The sequence below is a fragment of the Anser cygnoides genome, chromosome 1 (assembly GCF_040182565.1).
Source record: "Anser cygnoides isolate HZ-2024a breed goose chromosome 1, Taihu_goose_T2T_genome, whole genome shotgun sequence".
Classification (NCBI taxonomy): Eukaryota; Metazoa; Chordata; class Aves; order Anseriformes; family Anatidae; genus Anser; species Anser cygnoides.
In genome coordinates this window covers 108,237,504-108,254,557 of record NC_089873.1, presented here as the reverse complement: position 1 = coordinate 108,254,557, position 17,054 = coordinate 108,237,504, and the positions used below count along the sequence as shown (strand labels likewise).

The 17,054-nt window shown below is 39.9% G+C and overlaps 1 protein-coding gene across 7 annotated transcripts in view; it reads left to right on the top strand.

Moving 5' to 3' along the window:
• LOC125179745 (uncharacterized) overlaps positions 1-17,054 on the top strand; it is a 142,996-nt gene that overhangs the window by 86,605 nt on the left and 39,337 nt on the right. For 2 of the 7 annotated variants that reach the window (XR_010825093.1, XM_066977623.1), the window contains exons 2-3: positions 9,358-9,513; positions 11,416-12,859. The gene's annotated coding sequence lies outside the window, so the exon portion shown is untranslated. Of the gene's footprint in view, positions 1-9,357; positions 9,514-10,465; positions 10,499-11,415; positions 12,860-17,054 lie in introns of those variants that run through there. The other 5 variants (XM_066977627.1, XM_066977626.1, XM_066977630.1 and 2 more) reach the window with 4 other exon arrangements.

Below are 17,054 nucleotides of genomic sequence, written 5' to 3'. Positions count from 1 at the left end.
TTTAATAAAATGCAAAGATGGGGCGGGGGGGGGGGTGTGTGGAGCAACTGCTTTATTTTGAGGCAGAGAAAGAGAACATAAAGTTTATGGTTTCCTTTAACATGTTTCTCCTTTAACTCTCATTCTGGCTTGGTTTCAACGTTTTCTGTGTTCTCTTCTGCTAGTGTAATAACAAGTCACTTATCTCTGAAGTCAATTCAAACATCTCCCAGGAAATAAGCAGCAGTCTGTTAGATAAATTTCAGTCTTTTATTTGCTGAGAAGAATAGTGCTCTAAGATGAAGTCTCTCATTATATCCTTTTTTCTTGGATGACTTCTGCTGAATGGAAGTTCAGCCCTGGGTGTTCCTATAATCTCCAATACCAAAAGTGATTTGATAGGGCATTATCTCTTTTCTCCTACACTGCACTGCTGCAGTCACAGTTTCAGTCACTTGCCACCATCAGAAATTTCCTTCCACTCTTGAAAGAGCCATGCAAACTTAACCATTAATTGTCTGCAAAGAGTGTAAAAGAATTTCTCCCTGTCAAAGAGGTAAGTGAGGAAGATTTCTAACATCTCTGAGTATAAATGGAAGTAGGTAAGTTTTTAATTGTTGTAACCTCAGAACATTTACATGACATAGGACTGGATACCTTTAACAACAACAAAACCCTGAAGATGACTGCTTGGAACAGACAACTTCTAAACACAGGTGATATCACATGCAGTGATAAGGTCTGTTAAGATTGTTAAAGGAGAAATAGGTTTTGGAAATAGTTTTTTTAAACAATTGCATGAAAACTCAGGTGAGGAAGGTGTTTATGATTTCCTGAAGTGGCACTTTTATCTGTAACCCTGATCATTCAGCACATACCATTATAAACCAGTGCGTGTCATTTTGTTACATTATTCCTATTTAAAATTGGTACTACTTTTCAAAGCATATTCTCAGGGGTGAAAGAAGATGTAAAGTAAAAAAAGTAAAGATCAGAATGATATTTTCACTTCAGTGGTCACTAAAACTGGATTCTGTATGTTATATAAGGAATGACAGCTCCTATCTAAAGCAGTTATAATGTGATCATCTGTCTGCACCATCTAAAAATCTGATCTGGGTGCCTACTTATTCTGAATATATTTATCTGATTAAAAACAAACAAACAAGCAGATTGCACCTATGGGGTGAATTATGTCAATGAAATAATCTCAAGGAAATTGGCATCCTCATTTCAGTGAGAGGCTTTACAATGAAGGATCAGACCAAAGTTAACATGAACAGATCTGGTGCACAAGTTGAGATGCTTGCTGGCATTTCTTTCTTCTCCTTGTTCTTGTTCTTCTTCTTTTTTTTCTTTTTTTTCTTTGCTTTGGATTTTCATGAAGTTAATGTTAATAGATTTCAGAGCTGAGTAAGACATTTCATCTAATCTGAGAGTTCAGAAAAATCTGTGATTTCACAGATTATTCATAAAACTTAAAAGAAGATGACAGAGTGACTTTACAATCATTTTTCTCACTTAATGGTAACATTTTTGGCCCCAGTAACCATTGTCAGAGCCTGTGAAATACGAAATGATTTGCCAGAATACAATGAGCTGAGAGCAAATAAGTTGCTTTCCTTTTCAGTTGTCAGAATATTCAATCCCTTCAACACATCTTGTTATATCCGTAGTATATGGACCAGTAATTATCAGGACAAGCAGCATTTCTTGTACCCCTGATACTGTCACTTTCAATTACTAATGCTTTTTCTACTCTATCCATAAAATATTAAGGACATACATTTCCTTCAAAGAAGGAAAACAAAAACTTCTGAGCATAAGAAGTAGTATAGCAATAGGTATTAGAAGCCCATTGGATATAAACTGGTTTTTAATTAGAAGGACTTTACAAACTCTCATACAAAAGAAAAAAAATGACATTTGGATTGCCACATTCATAATGAGGAAAGTGAGTCTGTGTACTTAACATTAAATAGACATCTAACTCTTTCAGTTGTTGAGCTAAGGTAAATACCCACTGACACTACCACTGCTGAGGCGATGGTCTCCAGGTTGTGTTCTGCAGCAGTGTGGGGGATCACAGCAGGCAGGGGGGTACCTGCATCAAGGTAATACCAGAGAGCAGAGGGAGCCACCACCAGCAGCTCTCATAAGAGCAGCCAACGAGGCTTGTGCAGGTCCAGGAGCAGCATCTTCCACCCCCGGACGTGCAAATGCAGCCATCAGGGAGTGTGAGCGGCCAGGACGTGGCATAGCAGGGTGCTGTCACTGCTGTTTCCAATGTCAGTTGTAATCTGCTTGTGAGAAGTTCCACCATGGTGTCCACCCAGAAGAAAGCCAAGTCCTCTGCATCACTTACTGCCTCTCCAGCCACAGGAAATGATGCTACCCAGATAGAGCTCCCAAGGGAGCAGTGGCCACCCAGATCTGAGGCTGCAGGGTATGCCTGAGTTTTCTGTCAGCGTCTGACAGAAACAGTGGGTTCACCTGTGGGAGGTGTGCCTAGCTTGAAGAACTGCTCAGCCTGGTGGCAGAGCTTTGGGAGGAGGTGGGCAGGCTGAGGAGTATCAGGGAGTTGGAGAAGATTCACTGGTGGAATCATACTTTACCATCCCTGGGGCAGGCACATTGGCCAGCCACAACACAAGAAATGGAGGATCCTCTATGCCCTTGCCAACAGGCAGTAGGTGGGGACCTAAGAGAGGGGGGAATGGAAGCATGTTTCTGCTTGGGATGGCAGGTGAACCCTTTCTGTGCCTATCTCACCTTCCTGGGTGCCCTTACAAAACAGGTATGAGGCTCTGGAACTTGATGGTCAGGCAAAGAATTATGTGGATGAAGGTCCATCCAGGTTGGAGGGGATGCCTAGGGTAAGTCAGCCCACCTCTCGTATCACAATCACCTCCATCAAGAAAAAAAGAAGGGTTGTTGTCATAGGGGACTCCCTTCTCAGGGTGACTCCCTTCTGAGGGGAACAGAGGGCCCAATATGCTGTCTGGACCCAACCCTCAAGGAAATCTTCTGCCTCCCTGGGGACCAGGTAAGATACATGACTAGCAAAGACACTTGGGTGGTGTGGCCCTCTGATTATTATCCATTAATGATTTTTCATATTGGCAGTGATGAAGTAGTGGAGAAGTCCAAGAACTTCATTGAGACGATTGGTTAAAGGATCAGGTGCACAGGTAACACATTTCTCTATTCTTCCAGTAGCAGGGAACAATATGGAAAGGAACAGGTAGACCCAGCTGATTAATATGAGGCTGATGCTACCAGCAGTGTATTTGATTTCTTGGTCATGGGAAGGTCTATGTGACACCAGGACTACTGGCTCCTGATGACATGGACCTTTCTTAGAGGGAGAAAAGAATTTTTGCACAGGATTTAGAAGGGCTGATCTACAGAGCTTTAAACTAGATTTGAAGGGTGAAAAGGATAAAACCAGGCCCGCTGGTGATAAGCCATGAGACAGCATAACAAAATGAGAGGGACTGCATGCTAATGAGGTCCTTCAGTCTGCTCCGTAAATTGCTGGTGCAATGAAGCACATTTGAAATGTTTCTACACCAATGCATACAGCATAAGGAAAAAGCAAGAGGAGCTAGAAGCCTTGGCTTAGTCCCAGAGCTACATTACTGGCATAAGAAAAACCTGGAGAAAGGAGTCCTGTGACTGGCTTGTTATGACTGACAGTTATAGGCTCTTCAGAAGGGATAGCCAGGGCAAGTGAGGTGGGGGAGTGGCACTGTATGTAATGGAGGACCTGGACTTTACAGTTGGCAATGACATGGTTGGGGGCCTCTGGGCAAGGATTGAGGGAAAAGCAAATGAAGGAGATGTCATTGTGGGAGTTGTCTATAGACCACCTGGCCAGGATGATGACACCAGTGAGTAATTATTTAAGGAACTAAGAGATACCTCAAGGTCAGCCACCATTGTCCTGATGGGAGACTTCAACTTGCCGGATGTGAACTGGGAATATCACACAGTTGATACAAACAGGTGCAGGAAATTCCTAAACCACGCTAATGATAACTTCTTGGTACAGATACGAGGAAAGGTGCCCTCCTAGATCTGTTGCTTGTGAACAGAGAGGATCTCGTGGGAAAAGTGGCAATTGGTGGCCATCCTGGCCATATTCACCATGAAGTAGTCAAGTTCCAATGTTTGGTGACAGGAGGAAAACTGCCACCCAAACTTCAATCCTGGATATAAGGAGAGCAGACTTCATGCTGCCCAGGGAACTAGTTAGTAAGGTCTCCTGGGAAACTGCTTTTGAAGGTTTGGGGGTCCATCAGTGCTGGTCACTTTTTAAGTGCCACCTCTTAAGAGTACAGGATCAGGCAATTCCAAACTGCCACAAGTCAAGCAGGTGGGGCAGAAGGTTGGCTTGGCTGAGCAGGGATCTTTTAGAACTTAAGTGGAAAAAGAAAGTATCTGGTGACTGTAACTGAGGTCGGTCGGCGTGGGAGGACTATAGGGATTCTGTTTGCCTTTGTAGGGAGAAATTTTGTGTGGCCAAAGCTCAATTAGAGTGGAAGCTGCCCAGTACTCTGGGGGACAACATATATGTTTTAATGTATTAAATATATTTAATAAATATATTTTTAAAATATGCCAACAGCAAAAGAAGAACCAGTCTCACTTCAGTACCTGGTAAAATTATGGAGAAAAATTATTCTGGGAGTTATTGAAAAACACCTGAATTACAATATAGTTATTGGTCACAGCCAACACAGGTTCATGAGCGGGAGCTCCTCCTTAACAAATCTAATTTCCTATTATGACAAGGTCACCCACCTAGTTGACTAAGGGAAGCCAGTTCGTGTAGTCTTTTTGGATTTCAGTGAAGCTTTTGATACTGTTTCTCACATTATCCTTCTGGACAAAATTTCCAGCATACAGCTAGACGTAAAACGTAACACGATGGACGAACAATTGGCTGTTAGGTCAGGCTCATAAGGTTATAGTAAATGGGGTTACACCAGGCTGGTGACCAATCACAATGGAGTTCTTCAAGGCTTCATTTTAGGGCCAGTTCTCTTCAGTGTTTTCATAAATGACTTGGATGCTGGACTTGAATGTATACTAAGTAAAGTTGCAGATGATACTAAATTGGGTGGAGCTGTTGATTCCCTTGAAGGTAGAGATGCCTTGAGGAAATAAAAGACAAACCAGAGAGCTGGGCAATCACCAAAAAATGAAGTTTAACAAGAGGACGTGCCGGATTCTGCACCTGGGACTTGGCAACCCTGGTTGTACATAGACTGTAGGACAAGAAGCTGGAGAGCAGCCCCACAGAAAGGGATCTGGGGGTTTTGGTCAACAGGAAGTTGAGTATGAGTCAGCAGCATGTCCTGGCAGCCAGAAGGGCCAACCATACCCCAAAGTGCATCAGGCACAGGATTGCTAGCTGGCTGAGGGAAATCATTGTCCCACTATAGTCTCCACTGGTGCGGCCTCAGCTTGAGTACTATGCGCAGTTTGGGGCACCACAGTATAAAAAGGACATACAAAGAGTGTCCAAGGGTGAAAGAAGATGGTGAAAGTTCCAGAGGGGTAGACATATGAGGAGCAGCTGGGGTCCCTTGATTCGTTCAGCCCAGAGCAAAGGAGACTGAGGGAAGGCCTCATCATGGCCTGCAGCTTCCTCACAAGGGGAGTGGAGAGGAAAGAACTGATCTCGTCTCTCTAGTGACCAGCAATAGGACCTGAAGGAATGGCATGAAGTTATGACAGGGAAGGTTCAGATTGGATGTTAGGAAAAGGTTCTTCACCAAAACGGTGGTTGAGCACTGGAACAGGTTCCCCAGGGAAGTAGTCACTGTGCCAAGCCTGCCAGAGTTCAAGAAGCATTTGGAAAATGCTTTCAGAAATACATTTTACTTTTTGGGTGGTCCTTTGGGGACACAAGAGTTGGACTCGATGACCTTGTGGTTCCCTTCCAACTCAGGATATTCTGTGTTAGGACCTTTGATAGAATAAGGAATCATAGCTGCACTGAGTTCTGCACATCACGAACAAAGAAAGCAAATGCAGCTTGGAGGGAAAAGGAGGTTCTCCAGCTATTGCTGTATCAAGGAGTGGCATGATTGTTACTGCAGGAGGCTACAGTCTCCTGTTTCACGTCCTAAGCAATTCACATACCATCTATAGTGTAATGAAATATAATATGACTAGGTAAATTGACAGAATATACATATACATTTGTAATATGTATATATATGTTTAGTTCAATTTAGGTCCATAGGAGCAGTAGCATCCTTGCTCTTTTAATTGAATTTTGTACAGGTCAGAAGTTGGCCACATTACTTACCAAGTAATTAAACATTGTCAAGTAAATAATGCTGTTGGGGATGTAAACCATGACTTTAATAAGCCCAAAGGATCAATGAAAAACTGCTAAAACTGTAGAATCATGGAATGGTTTGGGTTGGAAGGGACATTAAAGTTCATCTGTTTGGAACCCAAGGGGCACCTCCCACTAGACCAGGTTGCTCAGAGCCTCATCCAACCTGGCCTTGAACACCTCCAGGGATGGGGCATCCACAATGTCTCAGGGCAACCTCTTCCAGTGCCTAACCACCCTCAAGAATAAAGATTTTTTTCCTTATACCTAATCTAAATTTACCCTCATTCAGTTTAAAGCCATCACTCCTTGTCCTATCACTGCACTCCCTGACAGAGTCCCTCTCCAGCTTTTCTGCAGGCCCCCTTTGTGTACTGGAAGGTCACTATAAGGTCTTCCTGGAGCCTTCTCTTCTCCAGGCTGAACAATAGTCTTATGTACCGTGATTTTACAAAAAAATAGTATCACGTTTATATGCTCTTATGCATGTAATAAAGTGTGGCCTGATGTGTGCACCCAACTTGTATATTTTCACAGTTTATGGTGGGATAGGTTTCTACTGAATGGAAAAATTAATTCTACCTACACATGCCAGTGTCATATACTGACACTGTAACAGGCTTTACCTATAGGTCAGTCAGATGCCTTTAACTGTATGTTGAAAACATTTGCAAATGTCTGTTACACGCTGCAGTCATTTTGTATGGTTTTACAGACGCTATCTCCCCATGTACTGGAACAGGACATTATATCTGCCATTCCTTTTCCTGGAGATACCATAACTTATTTTTCTTTTATGTGTCCCTTATATTTCAAGGGAAAGAATACATAGGAATAAACACTGTATTTAGAAGCATGGCAGCAGAAGGGGAGTTACCTAAAACAGTGATTGAGACAAAGAATATTTATATATTATAGTTTTGCAACTTATAAAATACTTTTATTGACTATACAGATCATCTTGTGTGGCAGCTTTTATGCCATTTGAGTGACTCGAGACAATTTTACTGCTAAGAACCAACTATAGTGTATGGGTGGTGATGGTGTTATCAGCTTTATCCTCCCTTTTTTTTTTTTTTTTAAAAAAAAAAAGCATTTAAAAACTGAGTATGACTTGCCTTCAAGACTGGGATACTAAAAACCTGTTTTACAATCAGTATAGAACACAAATGGCCTTCTGCAAGAAAATTTCACCATGTTGATAATATGTTGCACTGGTATGGCTTTGGCTCACATACAGAGATTCATCACATCAACAAAAAGGAACTGATGTACTCTTTCTCTAATCAATGCTTCTTTAGAAGTATTAATGTAATTTATCAGTTGGAAATTACAGAGCAATATTATTAGGGAATTACAGTGACAACCCCTTGAGAATGTTGTTTCTATGTCCTTAGTCTCGTTTATAATTAAACCACCTACAAGTAATACAAAATGTTAAGCTTAGACCACATAAGTGAATTCATTTATGAAAAAGATGTCTTTTTAAGAAGGTGTATAACCTCTAATTTGAGTTGACAAATGAGTGGAAAACTGTTTTACATACATAAAAATCTATTTAAATATAGGGTTGTGTATGTATACTCATTCATAGGAGTATGTATACTCATTCATAGGAGAATATGTATGTATACTCATTCATAGGAGAATATAGGTAAGTATTGTGGTTTAACCTGGCAGGCAGCTAAACACCACATAGCCGTTAGCTCACTCCCCCTCAATGGGATGTGGGAGAGAATCAGAAAAAAATAAAAGTAAAACTTGTGGGTTGAGATAAATGCATTTTAATAGTACAGAAAAGGAATGGTATAACGATGATGATGATGATACAAAACAAGGGATACACAATGAAATTTCTCACCACCTGATGATTGATGTTGATCCCATCCCTGAGCAGTGGAAGCCCACCCCCAGACAATTCTTCCTCTTTTATTCTTCAGCATGATGCTGTATGGTATGGAATATTCCTTCAGCCCATTTGGGTCAGCTGTCCAGTATGCACCCCCAGCTTCTTTGCTGGCAGGGCAGCATGAGAAACTGAGAATTCCTTGACTCTATGTAAACACTGCTCTGCAACAACTAAAACATCAGTGTGTTATCAGAATTATTCTTACCCTAAATCCAAAACACAGCATCATACCAGCCACTGGGAAGAAAACTAACTCTATCCCAGACAAAACCAGGACAGAGAATATTAATGGATTGTAGCAGAAAGTCTAAATTTGTGATTCTGAAAACTTAAAATGAGCAGTTGGGAAAAACCTTATCCAACTGCTTAATCTTTTAAAAAAGTACTCCAGTCAACCTATATTTAGGAGAAAAAAAATACGTTTAGAAATGCTGACTTTGAATATAATGAAATATTTCAAATTATTCCACAGCTTCTAAACATTTTTTACTTTTAATCTGGGTTTGGCAATACATACATGCATACATACATACATACACACAAACATACATACGTATCAGTAATAACAAATTGAAGTAAAAATATCCTGATCATTCTTACCTTCTCTTTTTATGATATTGAACTTCTGAGTAATAGTGTTTAAGTATTGTTAAATTCTATTAGCAACAATTTAATATGGGGGTGCTGTCCCAGTAGTAGATTTGGTAGCATATGCTGATTATATAATAGTACATGATATTCTAAGAACTCTTCATTAATAGACCATTTTTAACATGGGTGTGTGGGTGTCTAAGAAGTCTACAAAATCTGAATTACTTTTCTGTTGTAGTCTTTATTTTTAATTATCTTGAAACTTCATCATTACTTTTTCTTAATTTTTCAAAATATCTATTCTGCAGAATGAGTATGTATACTGTCAATGACTCGTGTTTTCATCCTTACTAATGCCAGTGACTCACTGTGGTAAATCACTGTATCAAATCAATCACGCTATATTGATCTTGCAGATATTGCATTATAGAGTGGAATGATATTTCATTTTGATATTTGAAACATAACTTACAAATTAAGTTATCTGAAAACTGTAAATTAAGTGTTTTTATTATTATTTTAGCAGGAAATGCATGGTAGTACAACCTTTGAAAAGGAAAAGCAACACAATCAAAATTATGCAACTACAACTCTACTAATTCACTGACAAAAATTTGAAGCTTAGCTACAGCTCATGAAAATTACTCTGCAACCTTCTTGAAATGAAACTAAATAATTGGTAAGAAAAATAGCTTAAATGAATTCAGAACTAGCAAGTATTCCACTGTAAAAATACCTTAATTTGTTATCTGTCATCTACAAAATTGTATGTGTCTAATACAGATGAAAGGACACATTTTCTTTCATAAACAGTTGAAGTTTTTTGTAATTCCTGTTGAAACTTCTGCTTTGGAAAGAGTGGTAAAATAAGAAAGATAAATAGGTCCAGGTAAAAGTCACAAAACAGAGCATCTCTATAACAAATGTGTTTTATCTAAGCTTTGAAGCGGGGATCTCAAGCTTTTATTTTCTACAACAAAGCTGTTTGTGTGGATCACTCCAAGCAATTGTGAAGCAAAAGTACAAAAAAAGCCAAAACCCAACATAACCAAGGTTCTTAAAAGAACATTTAATTCCCTCTTTGTATATAACTAATAAGAACTTAACTAATAAGAACTTAATCTGCAATGCACTCAGTTCAGCAAGATGTAGCAAGATTAGTAGATGGGCAGCATATTATTCTGAAATAATAAATGTTTTCTTTTTAATTTCACACCACATGGAAAAAATAAAGATTGAAGTTGCAATATCTTTTTTCATGCATGTAAAGTGATTTTTTTCACTGTGGCAAGGAGGCCACAATATATATATATATATATATATATATTCTTTCAGCAGTTTCAATTTGATTATAAAGCTTTCTACTCAAATAAAATGGGAATGAAATACTAGTAATATGGAGTTATAGGCTAGAAGATAATCTTCTATAAGTCTTTCTCCCTAAACGCTATAATTAACCAGGTAGCTAGCTAGGTTTCTTTTATGTATAGTTACTTAAACTGCATATAAACTATTCATTGAGTAAAAATAGCAAGTAAGCAGGTAAGTAGTGAAAAGTACGTCAGAGTCCTTCCTTCAGCTGCAAAATCACAACAGTTTTGCATGTGGTCTGTTGTTTTTTGTATCTTTAGCAACTGGCTGAGATGAGAAGTTGATTAATCAAGGTATGTTTCTTTTCCCTTCATGTTATCATTTTGATTAATTATTAATTATATATGTATAATTATTAATTATACACCTATTTCCTGCCTTTATAACCTCCTTCTTGTATACTGTCAAGTTTGGATTTATCATGACTTATCTCCTCAGATCATATTCCAATTCTTTCTTAAGCACAGAAAACCAAGGCGTTAGGCACTACACTAGGTCAGAGAACTTTGATTATGAGAACAGACAATTGGATTTGTTGTATATTAAATGTATATATACACATTAAGTGTATATCTGCTAATGTATATTTAATGCTCAAACCCATGACATTTAGCTGATGCACTTCAGCATACATGGAAATGTTTCAAGTATATGATGTTTATTCAAGCAGAATTCAAATGTTCTTTATATATGAAGTATAATTATACTTTTTGTTTGTTTGTTTGTTTCCCTGAGAAAGGTACAACAATTATTGAAGGCAGCCAATTTGGTAAAATGATTAAGTTAATTTGGTTCTACTGCATCTCATTTCAAACCCTCAGGTGAATGAAAATAAATTCTGATATTACAGAGATAGATTTATATGCAAATTAAATAACATTCCTTGCAATAAATGAATGGCAGACTGTCCTAGTCTCAGCTGAGATAGAGTTAATTTTCTTCCTAGTGGCTGGTATGTGCTATGTTTTGGATTTAGGAGGAAAATAATGCTGATAACACATTGATGTTTTAGTTGTTGCAGAACAGTGCTTACACTAAGCCAAGGACTTCTCAGCTTCTCATGCTGCCCTGTCAGTGAGCAGGAGAATGGGAGTGCAGTAGGAGCTGGGAGGGGACACAGCCAGGACAACTGACCCAAACTGGCCAAAGGGATGTCAAATGGGATGGCAAAGGGATGGCAAATCTTTTTTCTCCTCCTGTTTTCATATAGGAAAATTGAAATAGGATGAAGGAGTAACCTACTCAAATTCAGCTTGAAAACTGTGGCAAATTTTGAAACTGAAACCTTACCCCCAAATCTTTGTTGAGGAACCAGAAAGAGCTACTTCTCTGCTGAAACTGCACATCTACAAGTGCGCTTGAAGTGTTGATAAAGGAAGGTTAGTGGCAACAACGGTCTGTGAATGATACCTTGGTCCTGATTCAAGCTTACCCAATGGAAGGAAGGCTGGGACACTGTGGACCTGGCTTGAGGAAATATAGCGGAAAACCTGAACAAATGATTTCTGATTTAATGTGCTCAAATAGATGCCCATGGGTGGTACTATCTATAGTGAAGTCATTCATGTCTATAGGTCAAAGATACACATTTTAAAAGGTCTCCAAATATAATGGTATACTAATTAATATGGGTGGCCCTGCCTTTTTTTTTTTTTTAGAAAAATATGTCTGAACTCTGTTTATTCAAATTAGTTCAAAATGGCTGTGAATATACTCTCTGATCAACTTTATTTGACACAGTATAACAGTTCCTCTGAAAACATTTCATTCTGTGTCATCCTCACACATATCAAATATATTTCTCTTCAAAATTAGGTTGTTCTAATGCCCCCTTTTCCTGGAAAGAGTTCATCTATTAATAGAGCTACTTTCATAAACCATAACAATGAAAGGAAATGCTTCATTGGCCTGCCTTTGACAAGATTCCTATCACATTATTAAATAAAATAAAATAAAAATGTTGCACTAAAACCTATCAGGAGTTAATTTTAAATGGATTTTTTTTTATATTTTATTCTGCAGGTTTGCTTCTTATGCATTGCCAAAGGACTGTAATTAGATAAAAATCTGATGCTGAAAATCAAATTAGCCTTCAGTTAAGAATCAGTGACTCACAAAAGGTGCTTGGTTAGTTAATACTTCAGAAGTTGAAATTTAATTAATGCAACATAGTTCAAAATGTTCACCCATGCCTGAATTTTGCAAAATAGCAACTGATGAACAGAATATTGGGAAAATAAAAGAAAACACGAAGGAGCAGTGTGTCTCAGAGGGTAAAACACTAACTTTAATCTCTTCTTTGATTCTGTGTTCGATCATCCACGGAGGAAACAGTCTGGATCACAAACCCACACTTAATTTATCAGCATGGGCATGATCCCCACCTCTGCTCTCTTAACGTTTATGACTAATCTATCATGGAGTTTTAATACCCTCCAGCAGAAGAAAGAATTCTGGCAGGTCAGCATTGCAGTCACTATACAATGAGAAAGATCCATGGTCTGCAGATAGAAATATTGTCACCTTTACACTTCCCTGGTACATACGACTTTGAACAATTTTCAGGTGAGTACATTCACAGCCTCAGTTCACATATAATCTATGCCCTGAAAAACTCAATAATATTCTCCACCTTATTCATCTCTGCTTCAGAGAAAAGATTCTGAAATCTGACTCATAAAGACCTAACCATTTTCATTGTTCCCCATGATACCTCAAATGATATCTCTGCTTTATGTTTCCATATAATTAAAACAGACAACTATTAGCAAATTCAGTGACAGTGTATTTATTCTCTCCTCAATCTTTCATCTGCATTGGACCAAAGTCTGTTCTTCATATTACTGACCGGTAAACATAACTCAAGAAATCACATCTGAACAGATGAAGGTATTCATTTTAGTACTCAAGTTTTAAGTAGTTTTCAGCTACCTTATTTATTATCAGATACATACAGTATCAAGGCCTGTAACTCATACTGTTTTCTGCATAGAGCAGATGTAAGCCCAGTGCCTATGGTATTGCGACTGCTGGGGGCAAGTTCAAGGCCGTGCCAGGACCCAGGGGTGGCTGTGCTGCCCTGGGCCTAAGCGGGCCTGAGCTGGGTTTCCCTGGCGCCCCGTGGCCCAGTGCCCATTGCGGGGCCTGGCTGAGCTTCAGCTCTGTGAGTGCCCTGGGGGGAAGGGGCTGACAGCCCCAGGCTGTCCATGTGGGGCACACAGCCCTGAGGGCATGGTCGGGGGGGGGGGGGGGGGGGGGGGGCCTGTGGGGAGGGCAGCAGTCTGGGTTGGGAAAGTGCATGAACAGAAAGCCAAGGGGACTCTAGCACAGAGGGAGGAAGAATATTCTACCATCAGCATCATACTCCTCCAGTGAAGACCTCAGAATACTGATAACTCACCATAAACACCCTCAGTCTTCTTGAAGAAGACTGAAAACTGACAATTTTGGGACACATTGGAACCTTGAAAGTGTGAGCACAACCCCAGAAAAATGGGGTAGATACTAGAAACATTTACTCAGATAACAATTTTAGTATTTTATTAACATGGATTTTCTGTTTTGCTTTGGGCTATTAGTGTTACAGTGTTACAAACATACTCTTTGCTCTGTGGATATAGGATGTTTCCTTTTGATTTTGGTTGTAACAGAGCAACTAACAGAAATCCTGCAGAACTACTGAAATGCATAGTTTTACTTAGCAGAATTAGCAGTTAAGCTCAGTTAATTAGCTCATGTCTGATCTGCATCACTTTTATTTCCTCATACCAGAAGCTTTCCATCTTAGAAGGAGACATGATTAGCAGAAAGAAAGTCAAGAATTTGACAACCTCTATGGTTTGCTTCTCCCTTCCTTGGAATTGCTTGTAGTGCACTTCTGAAGTGAATGGTACAGTCACTCCCACATTAGAGTCATAGCATCACAGATCCATTCAGGTGGAAAGGTACCTTGGGAGGTCTGTAGTCCAACCTCCCTCCCAAACAAGGCCCAGCTCTGGGGGCAGACCAGACTGCTCGCAGCTTTCTCCAGGCAGATCTTGGAAACCTCCAGGATGGCACCTGTATAAACTCACTGGGTAACCTGCTCCCATGCTTCACTTCCCTGTGAGTAAAATGTTTCACGTACACACTCTGAGGCCACTTGTTTCAATTTATACCTGTTGTTTTTGTTCCCCTGTCCTCACAGGTGTCTTCTCCTGCTCCCTGAGCCTCTCCTTGGAAGCACTCCAGCCTTTACTAGCTTAGTACTCCTTCCCCTATAAACTTATTCCAGTTTATAGATGCTTTTGTTGTACTGCATGGTCCAAACTGGATACAGTTTCTAGATATGAGCTAACGAGTGATGAATACAGAGGAATAATTGCTTCCATCAGTCTACCATCTCTGACTCTATTCATATGGTCCAGGATGCTGCTGGCCATCTCTGCTGCCAGGGTAGATTGCTGGCTCATGCTCAGCTTTCTGCCAGCCCCAGAGCCTTTCTAACATAGCTACTCCCCAGTCAGCCAGTTACCAGGCTGTACCATTGCCAAGCGTACTTCTTCCCAGGGGCAGGTCTTCCCATTTGTCTGCAGTGAATTTCATGGGGTTCCTGTTGGCCCATTCCTCCAGCCTGTGTAGATCCTCTGCATAGAAGTTCTGCCCTTGAGCATGTTGACAGGCACCCCTTAATTTGCATGTCATTTGCAAAACTGATTAGAGTTCACACTGTCACCTCCTCCAGATCATTGATACAGGTGTAAAACAGGATGGATCCCAAGATAGACTTCTTACTGGCATCTAGATAGAATAACAACTTATTGACCCCTCCCCTCTGAGCCTCATCGTCAAATCATTTTCTTTACAACCTAGCTTGTCCAAGCATCCATACTGTCATGTGTCAAAGCCAGAATCTTTGTCCAAGAGAAATCACCTCTGCAAGGAAACATTTTAATCATTGGGCTTCTCCTTTACCTGCTTCCTACCACAGCCAACATCTGTATAGCCTTCAGTACCTCTCTGCCTGTTACATCGAACAGAGTAAATATACTGATTTTTATAAATATTTTGCAGGGTGGGTGAGAGTGGTTAGAGTTTCAGGTAGAATGAAGGCATTGCTCTAGTTGTCCACAAAGGGGTGATGAATATTGCTATGATCTCCTATATCTTTAAATAAAATTATTCATGGTCCATGGATTGCAGGAGATATTGTCTGTAGAACAACTGGATACATAAGGGACTCCTGTGCACTATGTAAAAAAATAGATCAGTCCTAATGACTGAACAAGTTATAAATGGGTGCAATTTGCTACTGTCAATAAGAACATATTCTGCTTCTATTCAACAATTGGGCACTTTTGCTGGTTCATGGATTGCTTTCATGAACATAGGGATATAGCTACAGGCTCATTCATTCTTGCTTATTAGCCACACATCTACCCAGTTTCTGACACTGAAAAAGGAACAGGAAAGAGAGATTGTGGGAAGTGGGTATCTGGTATCACTGTTGGAAAAGCAGAAGTAAAAACAAGCCAAGTACAGGATCAGGAGTAGATAATAGGGCCTGGGACTGTGTAAATAGTTTTAAAGGAAGCGTGTATTGGGTAGTCACATGTTACTGCCACCTGTACAGAAGAAATAGCATGATTCCCTGCCCCCGCCTCTAACCCCGCTCCGATGCATGGAGTGGTTGTCAGGACTTCAGCACTAGCTGTCTAATTACACAGGTTCAGTCGTAATGTCGGGACACAACAAAGGCCAAAGGCTCCCTGGGTCCCATAGGTTCAAGATGCAAGAGGGGGGTCTCCAGGCTCGCAGAACAAAGATTTCACAAGTCAGGGCCAATCCCACAGTACCTGAGCAAGCGATCAGAGCAAACCCAGGGTTGGTGGCCAGATCCAGCCAAAGTCCAGATCAGAAGGCAGTATCATGGTGATAATGCAGGTCTGAGGTCAAGGCAGTAAGTCGATCTGTGGGTCAGGTTTAGGACTGGGTCCAGTGGTGGACAGAAGGATGCATAGTAACAAGGCAGGGCCAAGGTCAAGGTAGGGAGCCGGTGTGCAGGTCAAGGGGCTCAGTGACCAGGCCTGGTCACAGCCGTGACTTGAGCTGGACACCCACACTCTAGCATTGCTCAGTGAGAAACTGAGGGCCCTGGACTGAGCTTAAATATTGTTCCTAGGTTTACTGGTGTGGAAGGAGGATTCAGGTGAGGCTATTCATGCTTAGTACTATTCAGGGCCCTGATGTATTGCTCTCTTGTTACTGTTTGGCAAAGTAGAAACAGTCTTTGCCTGCCTGCTCACAGAATCCTATGGTCCAAACAATTCTGAGTACTTGAGATATGATAATTCCTTTTAAACACCCTTTTTCAGGGTGCTGTAAAGGAGCAAATAATAAGTACATTTATGGATAAGATGTTACATCCTAATGCTTTTTTTTTTTTTTAAATTATTCAATATTGTTAAGTGTGTGCTTGAAAAGGTTTTTGCTATTGCTAATTTGGACCAGGAAATGTTTATGATTTCATAAGCAAACAGTGTGGCCAAAGGTGTCATTAAGTGCCAGTATTTATGTTGGCATAGTTTACATATAAGTTGAATAAAAGTTGATAAACAACTTACATATAAGTTGAATAAAATTTGAAATTTTAGAGGATAACTTAGATTTGTATTTAGAAAAACAAAATTAATATGCAAGAAGCATTTCCTTCTGAAAGTGATGTGGGAATTCTGAAGCAAAAATATGCTATTCTGCTTATTGTGATAATAACTCCATTTAAAATTGGACTCAGTAAGTGATATGCTTAATTATTTGTAAAGATCTCATTTCCCAGAAAAAAATGCTTGATATATATCCCCAAAGACTTCA